We start from the raw sequence: 11,825 nt of genomic DNA on the forward strand, positions 1-11,825 counted from the left end.
TTTCTATGCAAATTGTAGCCAGAATGGTTTTCATTAACATATGAAAGTGCACCTATATATGCACTCCATGTTGCAATATCAAGGAATAAGTGCATCATTCCTCATTGTCCTATTACTTCCCCTGAATCCTTCTAGGCATGTGCTGACACGCTGAGACTCAGCTCCACCGCGCTCTGGCTGAATAATTTCCGATGACTTCCTGGTGTCTCGGCGACCCGAGGCAACTTCATAAAAGCAAAGATCTGAGACATTAATTCACATGATTTCATTAAAGATGTGTGATTGCGTTAGCCCCATTCTGCATCGTTGTGTACTGTACGTGTGTGTCGCACCTCTTTGTGTAATTTGATTCCGGGGATTTCCAAGCTTATTTCGTCACTTAATTAACTAGAGATGAGTAAAGCAAGGCTGCTTGTGTGTTTTGCTCTTTTTTTACTTGTGTTGTTTATCTCCCGGGCGCAGAGGTGCAAAGTCATCTGGTGGTCCTTGGCGAGAATACATTTAAGTCTTTGCTAAACCCTTGCAGATTAAAAGTTAACAAAAACCCGACACAACAGAAACATAATAACGTGATAAATAATGTATTGGCATATAGTGTCCATTAAGACGACATAAAATCATTGTTGGTTGTTTAGAAGCCTGCACTTTGGAAAATTAGACATCACATAAGGAAAGCTCATCTCTTTGTCCAATATTTTCATATACATGCGTTTCTGGTGACATCACACATAGTTCCGGCCGCCATTTTGAATACCGAAGTAGAATTATGCAGTGCTACAACATGTAACAATAACTCTACTCAGGATGAAAATGAAAGACAACTGATTGACAATGGCCTTTGTATGTACTTGTAATCATTGCTCAAGAAGATAACAGTAAAAAACACAACAGAGACGTACATTTATGTGATATAACCAGCAAATGTGGCAAACGTAGCAGTCAGTCGTGCTACAGCAGGATTTACTAATCAAAGAGGAAACAGAAAACCTTTCTCTGTGATTTTTACAGTTTGTCATGTCAGAGTCTGAGTCAGTAAGCTGTTCAAGACGTTAGCATGCTACCAGTTAGCAACTGTCAACCATTGACAGTCGATTCAATCAACTGTCATTGGCTTCAACACGATAATCACATGTGGCTCACATCTATGAACACTGAGGAAATACTACAGTAACAGCTCAGCTCTGACCTCTGTCACATGTTGTAGCCAAGGCTAGATGTTTGGTGTGTGGTTCAGGGCTTTTTCTTGGTGAGGTCAGAGCTGAGCTGTTGAAGCTAAATGCTAGCCGGTAGCATGCTAACATCTTACACACTGACTCACTGGTTTCTTCACATGAACAAGATATTTCCTGTGCCTGATATTATTAGCTTGCTCTGTACTGATGTAAATAGACATGAAAAAGACCTTGGGAATTGGGGCCAGAATGTTGTTTGGATAATATTTTTTCAGCTGTTGCTGAAAACGTGAAATTTGGAAAGACTATACAATTTTTACTCTCTAAGAAAAAGTTGCTGCCAGGCCAGGTGCCTATTTACAGTAAACTTTCAAATTTAATTGGGCCGTCTTTTTGTATCTTTCTCGCTTATGGTATTTTCACATAAAACATGTATGCCAGCCCCTAACTAGCTTGGCATCCAGACTAATCTCCGATGTTTATTAATTAATAAACAGGAGACTAGTCTGGCGACCCTGTCGTAGAAAAGCTACTGCTTGAGGCGGGACTAATGTGGGACAACCGAAGCGCATAGCAGCCAATGGGAACATAGCAGATGTGACGACAGAAACAGCGACAAGAAAGTTGTAGTCATTAAGTAGGACATTAACAATGGCGCTTCCTGCCACACGGAGTTCAGTAAATGACTTCTGTCGTTTATGTCAGAAAAACTTAAGAATACAAGCATATCGGAGCATTACGTGCAATGGTTGCTTGTGTTGAAAAACTACAAAACAAAGGCGCAACATCGTGACGCCCTTTCAGGGAGCTGCTCTGATTGGTCGGTAGGCTCCATATCGCTGCGTCACTTCCTTTGAAAGCGCGCAATGGAGTGTTGCCAGACACTCTTCTGTAAAGAAGCGGAGTCTGGTTGGCGAGACTAGCCCCTAACAGGCATACAATCAGGCGCACTCACAAGAACGCTGCTGCTACAACAGTCTGACACAGCTCCACTCTGTTTCTCCCAAATATACAACTAAAAGCAAGTGATTCCAACTTTATCCAGCTTTTTCCACCTCGCAATGTTTAATATCATATTGAGTGCACATGTTGCAGCTGACCAATTAACGGCAGAACATGTGGCCCACACGTGACCAAAGACAGTGGACATGCTGCAGATCCCGGGATCAGCTGAAAGTGACACATTGCAAACTCCCGCCCGCTTTGATTAGTCCAGCCTGGTTTGACTGAATGTGTCGTCCAATTCATGTGGCTTAATCCCAGACTATTAAGTGTTGCTAAAAATCATGCAATTAAAACCGCCACTGACCAAACCCAGGAAGAGTAGTCTTTGCGTTGGTAAAGACTAATGGGGATCCTTCAATAAAGAAAGAGAGAAAGAAAACCAACCTTGCAAACAAAGGTTTAAAACACAACTCATTAAAAAGTAGTTGGTGCCCTCTCATATTTGGACTAGTCTTCTTGTCATTCACTCACTAATAATAGTCGACCCATTAGTAGCAGTCATAAAATATTTGAAAAAAAGACTTGACGCAATAAGGTGTTTGGAAGTATAGATACAGACGGCAATACAAGGGGGCGTGGCCTAACCGAGGAAGAAAACCTCTCGTTGGAATCACAATTTTTCAGTCTTTTTGGCTTTTAAACATATTTATCACACACTAATAAAGTCAAGCTAAAATCGGGTTCATGTGGATGTTTCGTGGCAGTTTTTGCTCAGCAAAGGCAAAAACGGCACTTGTTAAAGCAATACTAAGTACCTTGTTTACCTTAATAAATCCCCTTCGTAGTCCTTCCGGGGGTAATGCAAGTGTTAATGGGATGATTGGAGGGTCTTTCATCTCCCCCTGGTGTCTCTGGCTAGAAAACCACAATTGCAACTTGCAACTTGACTGCCACCGGACCGGAGCAACCAATACACACTAATAGAATCACGAAGAAGAAGCTAACAGGCTAACGGGCAAAGCTAACTGCGGGCAAGCACCACTTAAACAGTATTTACAGCCAAGTTTGAGTGAAAAAAAATGATTTCCATTGTGTAATTGAATGTACAATATCCGTCTCTCCCTTCGCCTTTGCTGTCAATGTAGTATTTACTCTCACGGACAATTAACACGGTAAAAACCAATGCAGCATGAAGCTAACATTACCTTCACTTGCTTCCTGGTTAGCATTGAAGCATTTTGAAGTATTTATGGGCTGTTGAACTATTGTGCTCCTCGCCATGGATTTATATATTGATTTAGTAGAAAAGTATATTCATAATTCAGCATTTGTTAAAGTAATGGTGGTGAAATGGGAGAAGGTTCAGGTTTTTCTTTTCTATGTTTCCCCCCTCTGGCTGCTTCAAACATGACCATATGAGCAGTTCCAAACATGTCATCTGTATCTGTACTGTTTCAAGATTTGAGTCTCATATTGAACGTTTTGTTATTCTCACAATGAGGTCCGTCCTCTACCTATTTAACTTAATTAGTGCGATAAATTAGCCATACTGTATCTGGTCCAATGCCATCAAAACATATCTTGAAGTAGCCGTTGCAGCAGCAGTTCTTGTTAGTGCAGAACATCAATGGTTTATATCCGCTTTGCCGTGTGGAAGTGTCCATTACAACTGCAATTAAGGGCATTTGTTTTCAAAGCCTACGCACTGGAAGTCTGAACACCGCACCCAGTGTTTCTTCTCATAATACCGTCAACCTCCACAATTGCCTCTGCCGTGTACTAATTACACCCAATTATTGTGGAGACAGGTAGAGATATCAGGCTCTTTCATCAACTATTAGTTTCAGCTGATTATGAGGAAGCCCATTGCATTTACCACTCTCCCCCCAAGGTCTAATTGAGTCTTGTATGAATCCACCCTTGTTTATTTAGCCCTGATTACACCTGGGATAAAGGCTTCAATTAAATCCAAAGCCGTAATGATCTTGTCTCAAATGCCAGCCGAGTTCTACCAATGGCCTCTTGCGCAAAGGTCACTGGCACTCAACGCCGCGCTTTGTGGCTTCCCATTCAACTCCTTTTAAAGACTTAATTCCTCTAGAAATAATGGCCTTGTCGAAACATCATGAATACTTGATCATAGACTTTCTTATGTGCCATCAGGGAAGGGGGAGGCCACGATATTAGTCATTCAAAAGAAACTAAAAGGCGATGTTTATTCTATTGGTGTTTATATCATGGTGTGCCTCAGGGCTACATCTAGCAAAAGGCCCATTAGCATGCCAACAACAACGGCCGGGGTTGTGTGTGTAAATGTATGCGTTTGTTGTTGGTGCTGCGCATGAAGAGAGTGCTCTTGAACGCATCACATTTGATCGCCTTGTTTTTCCTGCGGGGCAGTGCACCGGAGCAGAAGCATGGAGTGCAGCCTATTGAAAAGGTACCCAAAGCTGATTGCAGTGTCGGTGTGTGCTTTGCAAAGTGGCTCTTGGTTTTGATTTTGTCTTCTTAGCTCAGTTGTGTCATCTTATTTACAGGCACGCAATACGGCAACATGCACAAGATCAAGAGTTCCCCAATTTATTTTAGGTCGCAACCCCCAATAAAGCATTCCACAAGGGCACGGCTACTTTAAATTTACCGTTATGCGAGAAATCTTGAGCTGCGGGTTGTGGTTTTCTTTCTTTTAAACTTTATAACTTTCACAAAATTATCTGGACAGAGGATTTTTCCCGATCAAATTTGGCTCATTAAATCTGCTTGGCTTAATCAGTGGCATCTCAACATAATGAACCATATATAACTTCAATATCAATCCAAAAGAACTGGTATATATGTTCTTGAGGGGTTGGTGTCCCTGGTAGGGCCTGTGTGGTAATCCCATCCTACTACAACTACTACTACTACTTCTACTACTACTACTGGGGTAGACTGACTGCCAATCAGCGCCATCGGTCCCTCTGACCACAACCAACCAGTCACTCCTACATCATTCACCCAGGTATTCCCCCGTGGTCTCCCGGATTGGCAGCTCCGGTGGCCGGGCCTCTCCACCAGACTGAGTAAATAATGGGGCTGTCCTCGCCTGTGGGAGGAGTCACAAAGGCTGGTGCAGAGTGATCCGAGCATCTTTGAACAACTGTTTGTTTATAAGTTTTGGAGCAAAATATGTGGTTATGGGGCTGGCAGAATCTGTCAAGGCCACACAGGAAGTCATCTTTTCATCTATGATTTCCTCAGGTTGCATCAGTGCAGAGCTGTCACTGACACATCCTTCCCAGTGCAAAACACAAGGGGTCTTAACCAACATTTCCCACCTGTCAGACGCTCCCCTTTGTTTTTCCATAACATCATTGTTGACTTGACATCATGCTTATACATACAACTGCCAATTAAACTTGCTTTGACGCCCGATAGAGTCGTGATGCGGGCTGCCTTTCTTCTCCCTTGTCATCGGTCGCCTTTGCAATCATGTCTTGTGCCTCTAATTGTTGCTTGAGCATGAAAGATCCCCTGCTGCGTGATTCGCTACCTTCATTCATGAGAGTCTTATCTTTTCATTAAAGTAAACTTATTTGCAATGATGGTCAAAGTACCATGACTTCAGTAAGTATTGGCAATACAAGTTACATTTGTCAGTTCAATTGTTACTTAAGTGAAAGTAAATTAAGTATTTGCTGTTGATGGACTTTTGCAAACATCTTCTGATGTGGCAGTTTCTTTGATGGAGCTGGAATGTTCTTTTTGCCACACATGACATAGTTTTACCACAGATTCACAAATCTTAATGCAATTAAAAAATGTGCAACCCATGTTTCAAATGTGTGTGTAAACAATGTAATGTACTATTTTAGATCTGATATCCTTTGTGTATTTCTGACTTAAGTAAAGTTCACTTTGTTATTGAAATAAGTTATATTACTTTGTGGCTGTCTAATTTTCACTATTTGACAAATGTGCCAGTACTTTTAACGCATTATATGACACACCTAGAAAAGATTAATTTCTTTCATTACTGCTCGTCCCTCTGTAATTTCATGGGAAGAATTTCCTTTCTCTGCCTTGTATAAAGCAGTGCGATCTTCCATAACTTTGTAGGCGTTTCTACCTTGAGTTCCAGAATTGTATGTCTTGTGGAGTAGGTACTTGTGTGCAGAAGCGGTCATGTAGGTTAACTGAGGTCTAAATGGGAAAAATAGAAAAAGAGACCAAGGACTACATCTTGAAATACCAGCACTTAAATACTACATGCCTTTAGATGACGGAGTAAAAGGACATCGTAGCTAACAGTGCTAAAAAACACCTTGATCACATCTTGAATACAACAAAATGAGTGAGACATCCGTTGTAAAATAGTGGTTTCTAATGACAGTGTTAGTGATATCTCATATTGACAGTGAAACGTGTGTAACAGTTTTGTAGCACTGTGAATATTTCTGCCCTTTGCCATTCCAAATGTGCTTCTCCCGCTGAAGCAGATGGAGGTTTGGGAATGCGACCGGTATCTGCGTGGAGATGTGTCTCTCACAAGGATGTGGCACCTCTCGCTTCTTCAGTTAATTCCGTTAAAGCCACTGGGACGCTTAATAAGAAACCGCGGTGCCTGGATGTTTGTCCCTCTGGCACATTAGCTTTATATGTGGGCGGCGTGTTAGGACCGTGCATAAACACACACATACTTAGAGGCGCACAGCTCGGGAAGTTGTGATAGCTGTGAAGACGGCATACACATTTAGATGTTGCTGCTTTTTGATGTGGCTAGAATGGAATTGTTTTTCTTGTTTATTCATTAATTTTACTTTGGTAAACTAGATCTGTTACTGCAATCACTAAACCAGTACAACAAACATCGAGGAATGAACCAAGCTTAAACTAGACCTATACCAGTGCTAAGTGAAGACCAAATCCTATCCAAAAATTGTAGTGTATAGCTACTTGTGATGTAGGATTAAACATGTGTAAGTTCATTGCACTGCCATTTATTAATGTTTAATTTGCTTTTTTACCACAAATTAGACAAGAAAAAAGTGCTTAATGCTCACCGGGAGAACAGGTCATGTATCTGCTGTCACACATGTGCAGCGGCTCCAGTCTGCAGGTTGCACGGGGAGCATGTTTGAAGTTTTCATCTTTATTTTTATGTTGGAAGAACGGTCTTCTTATGAACCATTGGAAAATCGCAGCATGACTTTGCATCCCACCCGACAGAGGAGTTTGTGAAAGTGTGACAAACTGCAGCATGTAGCAGCTAACTCGCTAACTTAGCTTACTGCTACTGCTAACAACAACCAGCTTTCATTCTAACGGATGAATGAAGTAATTTGCCACTTTGACGTACATTTCATCATTAAGGTCCAGATCCAAAAAATAAAGGTTGGTGCCACTACAGTAAAAAATGTAGAAGGTATTGAAGATTATCTGTACATTGCAATATTTGAAATTTATATCAATTTCAAAATAAAGGTCCAAACCTTAAAAGTAAAGGTTGTTGTATGTTGCTAGTATAATAATTCTTAACTGGTGTAAATTTAGTGTCACTAAATTGAAAACTGTAGTTGCTATTGAAGGGTAATATCCATAAATTGTTATATTTTGGTATGGATTTCAATATAAAGGTCCAGATCCAAAAAATAAAGGTTGTAGTAAGTAGCTAATACAATAATTGATAACTGGTGCCAATTTAGTGCCACTACAAAGAAAACTGTAGAAGCTATTGAAGAGTAATATCCATAAATTGTTATATTTTGGTATGGATTTCAAAATAATGGCTCAGACCTGAAAATTAAAGGTTGTAATAAGTTGCTAGTATGATTATTGGTAACTAGTGTAAATTTGGTGCCATTACAGTAAAAAATTTAGAAGGTATTGAAGATTATCTGTACATTGTAATATTTGAAATTTATATCAATTTCAAAATAAAGGTCCAAACCTTAAAAGTAAAGGTTGTCGTATGTTGCTAGTATAATAATTGGTAACTGGTGTAAATTTAGTGTCACTAAATTGAAAACTGTAGTTGCTATTGAAGGGTAATATCCATAAATTGTTATATTTTGGTATGGATTTCAAAATAAAGGCTCAGACCTGAAAATTAAAGGTAGTAATAAGTTGCTAGTATGATAATTGGTAACTAGTGTAAATTATGGTGCCACAACAGTAAAAATGGTAGAAGGTGTTGAAGATTATCCATACATTGTCATATTTGCTGTACCGGAATACAGGTATTTGTATATAGTTACATGTATTCCGTCACTCCACAACACTGAAAACAAGCGAGTTGAATGAATATTTTCAGTGTAGCCAATATTGCAATAACAATACATTGTGCAGCCCTCATGACAGTCTATAATTTACCTGCGCTAAATTCAGCTCTTTAGCGGCTGCCAAAGCATCCCTCTCTCCCCTCCTGTCCCTCCTGCACTGCCCTCTCCTGCCCCGCGTTGTAATTGTCTACTGAAAGAGCACACTGTAAATAAACCTAATGCAATATTCTCTCCGTCCTGTGATATAGTGCAGCATTTGGCTCGCCTTAGAACCGAGTTTTGAAGTTGAACTCTGGGACTCGGCGAGATGAATCACGGGCTTTTTCTCAAACAGTTTTCAAAGTTCGAGTCGGCAGCAGAAAAAGGGACATAATGTGTGTGGTTTGTGTTTAATTTGGACCTCATGTCGGTAATAAAGTTTGATGATGGTGATGATGATAATGATGATGATCTTCCAAATGGTTATTCATTTTCTTAATGTTAATGTTTTGGCAATACATTCAAAGGCAAAAGTTGGTAAATTCTGAGCATGCGGGGCGACAAAGAGATATAATAATAATACTTTATAATTGCAATTTTCGTCACAACATCCTCGGTAGTGGTAAGCTATATGTTATACTATACTCACCATTCACCCAAGCCACCTGGCATTGCCTCACTATCTCCTATTCAGGTACCGACCAGGCATAGCCTCGCTTCCTAGATCTGACAGAATAAGACATTTTCAAAGCAGTATTGCAGTATTACATACCTGACACATATTTAGTCCGTTGTTTACGCTTCATGTAGCTAACCATCAATGTGTTAGCAAACCGTACGCCTATTCAGCCTGTTAATTATTTCTTCATTAGGCATTTTTTGGCTAGTGTAGTAGTACTTCTAATACTCCAGAGCGATGTATCGAGTTCGGGAAATTCCACAGTTACCATGGAGATGCGCCATCTTTGCAGCTGTTAGCATGCATTTCCATTGACTAACATTAGCTAAAACAGTGTAAAAAGTGGAGAGAAGAAAGCCGTGGAAGCTGCTGAGTTACTGCCGGTAAATACATCTAACTAATGAACAATAACTCCAGTATTTTAACTTTTAAAATCTCCATTAGTTTACAATTGCTGCTTATCCCATAATGCTTTGCAATATGACATCACATTCCCGGAGAAAATGCAATAAGTTTGGTATAGATGTATACCACACCTCAGCATATTTATCTTTATTTGTATCATTCTGCTTTGTTGCTTTAAAGGTGCATTCTGCAACTTTTTTAAGTGAAAAAAAAGTTGGTATTGACCTTGTAGTGACCCAGCGGCTGTGTGAGTGGTCAGCATGGCGTCTTCGCTTTCGATCACAGTGGGCTCTAGGACGCTTCAGGATCAATTGTTTTGTAGGTTTTTCTGGTGAGAGGGTTCTTGGTAAACCAGGGTGCTGAAGGCGCTGTAGCACCCCCCGGTGGATAGTTAGCGAACTGCAGGCAATATTAATAAATAAATAGGAAATATGCACAGAAAAGGCGTTTTAGGGGTAAATTTTGTCCGTCAGCACCCCCTAACTAAAATATTTCGCCACGCCTCTGAATACACACTAATATCAACTTCTTATTTCACATATAAAGTTGCATAATGCACCTATAAAAATACGTTTTGCAATACGTCTCCAGCTATATGTGGCTAGATAAGGTTAAGGTAATGTTTGTCTTTTACACTACCCGTGATACTTGAATGTACGATGTAACAATGTTGAATAACTTGTACCAATTGGTTACGTAACGGACTAATGTGTATTTGTAGTTTGGAGATACATAACATAATAAGACATGACCCTAACCCTAATCTTATGTCTTACATTTGTCTTACAAATTCCATTGTAAATTGGTTCAAGTTATTGTTACATAGCACTCAATATTGTATTAAATTTGGTAGCTACAATCTAGGGTAGTGTAAAATAAAGTGTAATGTAGCTTTTATTTGTTGCTGAACACAGAGTATACACATGAAACTGAGCCTGTTGTTGGTTTCTATAAAATCTCTCTATTTTTTTTTACAGCGTGAAGTATCTGTAGGAAGAGTACCCAATATTGTTTTATTTACCCAACTCTCCATCTCCCTGTTCTATTTATCCATCTGCAGGCTTTAATTTGAGTGTGCAGCTGAGCCACCTGTGAAGAATTACATTCGACAGCTTGGTCAATGGAGGCGGGAGATGAGAAACACAAGCCGTGCATGAAAAGGGAAAGCGAAGGAACGCGTTGGCAAGAGAGACCAGTTAAAGGTGAGGACATTTATTTATTTTTATCTTAAAAGACAACGCCAAACAGCCAAAGATTAACCTGGAAATGACAGAAGCTAAGTGAGGCAAAAGGGCACTGGCATAATATATTCAAAGTAGCAACCAGGAGCGGTCCAAGAATGTGTCAGTCGTTAACAGGCGCTTGTCAACCAGCCAAGCAGTCATAATCCATAACTCCATCCTCTCGCCGTCCCCTATAAATGTATTTGGAACCCGTTTTCATTAACCTCCTGGACCCCGAGTGAGTTCACCGCACACAAGTCTGTTTATAACACACACAAGCGCAGGTGCACGCCGCACGGTCATGCACAAGTCTCCGACCCACTGTGCAATTCTAATGAGAGGGGTTTATTTGTGCGTAGCCGTGTAAAATGGTTCACCAGCCGCTCCTTAATTTGTGCAAAGTGTGACCTGTTATTGCTGCAGCATATTTGAATCCACGCACGGAGGAGGCTGCTTCACTCACTGGAACTGTTAATACATCAAGGAAGGAGTTAATGAAAGATAAGACTGAGTTGAACCAATTAAAATTGTAAACAGTATTTTATTGTATGGGTGCATAGAGTAGTCAAATTATGTCATAATGTCCCACAGTTTGAGTGGCACAATTGAGTTTTGGCAGTTTTCCCGCTCAATATGGAATGATTAGGGTTCTGTTTAAAGTGGATAGGTTTTCAGTGGGTCGCATTTCCTGGAAAACCTTTGTTTGGATATTTTATCCCCTGTGAAAAACTATAGAAACACAGGTGAATTTGAATGATTTTTTTATTTATCATGATTTCAGCTTTTGTCATCCTAGGGCTACGCCCTGCCAACAAGAGCAAAATAACAGGGATGACAATAAAAATATAAATTAATTCAAAAGTGAAAAGCAGTTTAGGGCATTAGCCACATTTTAGAGCAGGGCAGACGAGTGTCACCGCTCCCTATAAGCTCATAACATGGTGTACATTGGGCCAATGTGACTGAACGGCATTGCACAAGTATATTTCGCCGCTGTTTTATCAACACAGCTAAAAAAATTGCCACTCGATGAGAAAGAAGAGTTATGTGGCCAATGCGACTGATGACACAACACACATAGGAAGACTTCACGTTACATACATACATACAAATGTAGTAAATTTGCTGCAGACTTAAGTTCAGATCCTGACAAAACATTAGT

General features: G+C 40.1%; 1 long non-coding RNA gene across 2 annotated transcripts in view; it reads right to left on the minus strand.

The window, feature by feature from the left end:
- LOC306960926 overlaps positions 1 to 3,238 on the minus strand; it is a 1,017,426-nt gene extending 1,014,188 nt beyond the window's left edge. For both annotated transcript variants that reach the window (XR_013792719.1, XR_013792720.1), the window contains exon 1: positions 3,054 to 3,238. This is a non-coding gene — a long non-coding RNA (uncharacterized lncRNA). The remainder of the gene's footprint in view (positions 1 to 3,053) is intronic.
- Positions 3,239 to 11,825: the final 8,587 nt, after the last annotated feature.

The sequence above is a fragment of the Gobius niger genome (assembly GCF_951799975.1).
Source record: "Gobius niger genome assembly, chromosome: 3".
NCBI lineage: Eukaryota > Metazoa > Chordata > Actinopteri > Gobiiformes > Gobiidae > Gobius > Gobius niger.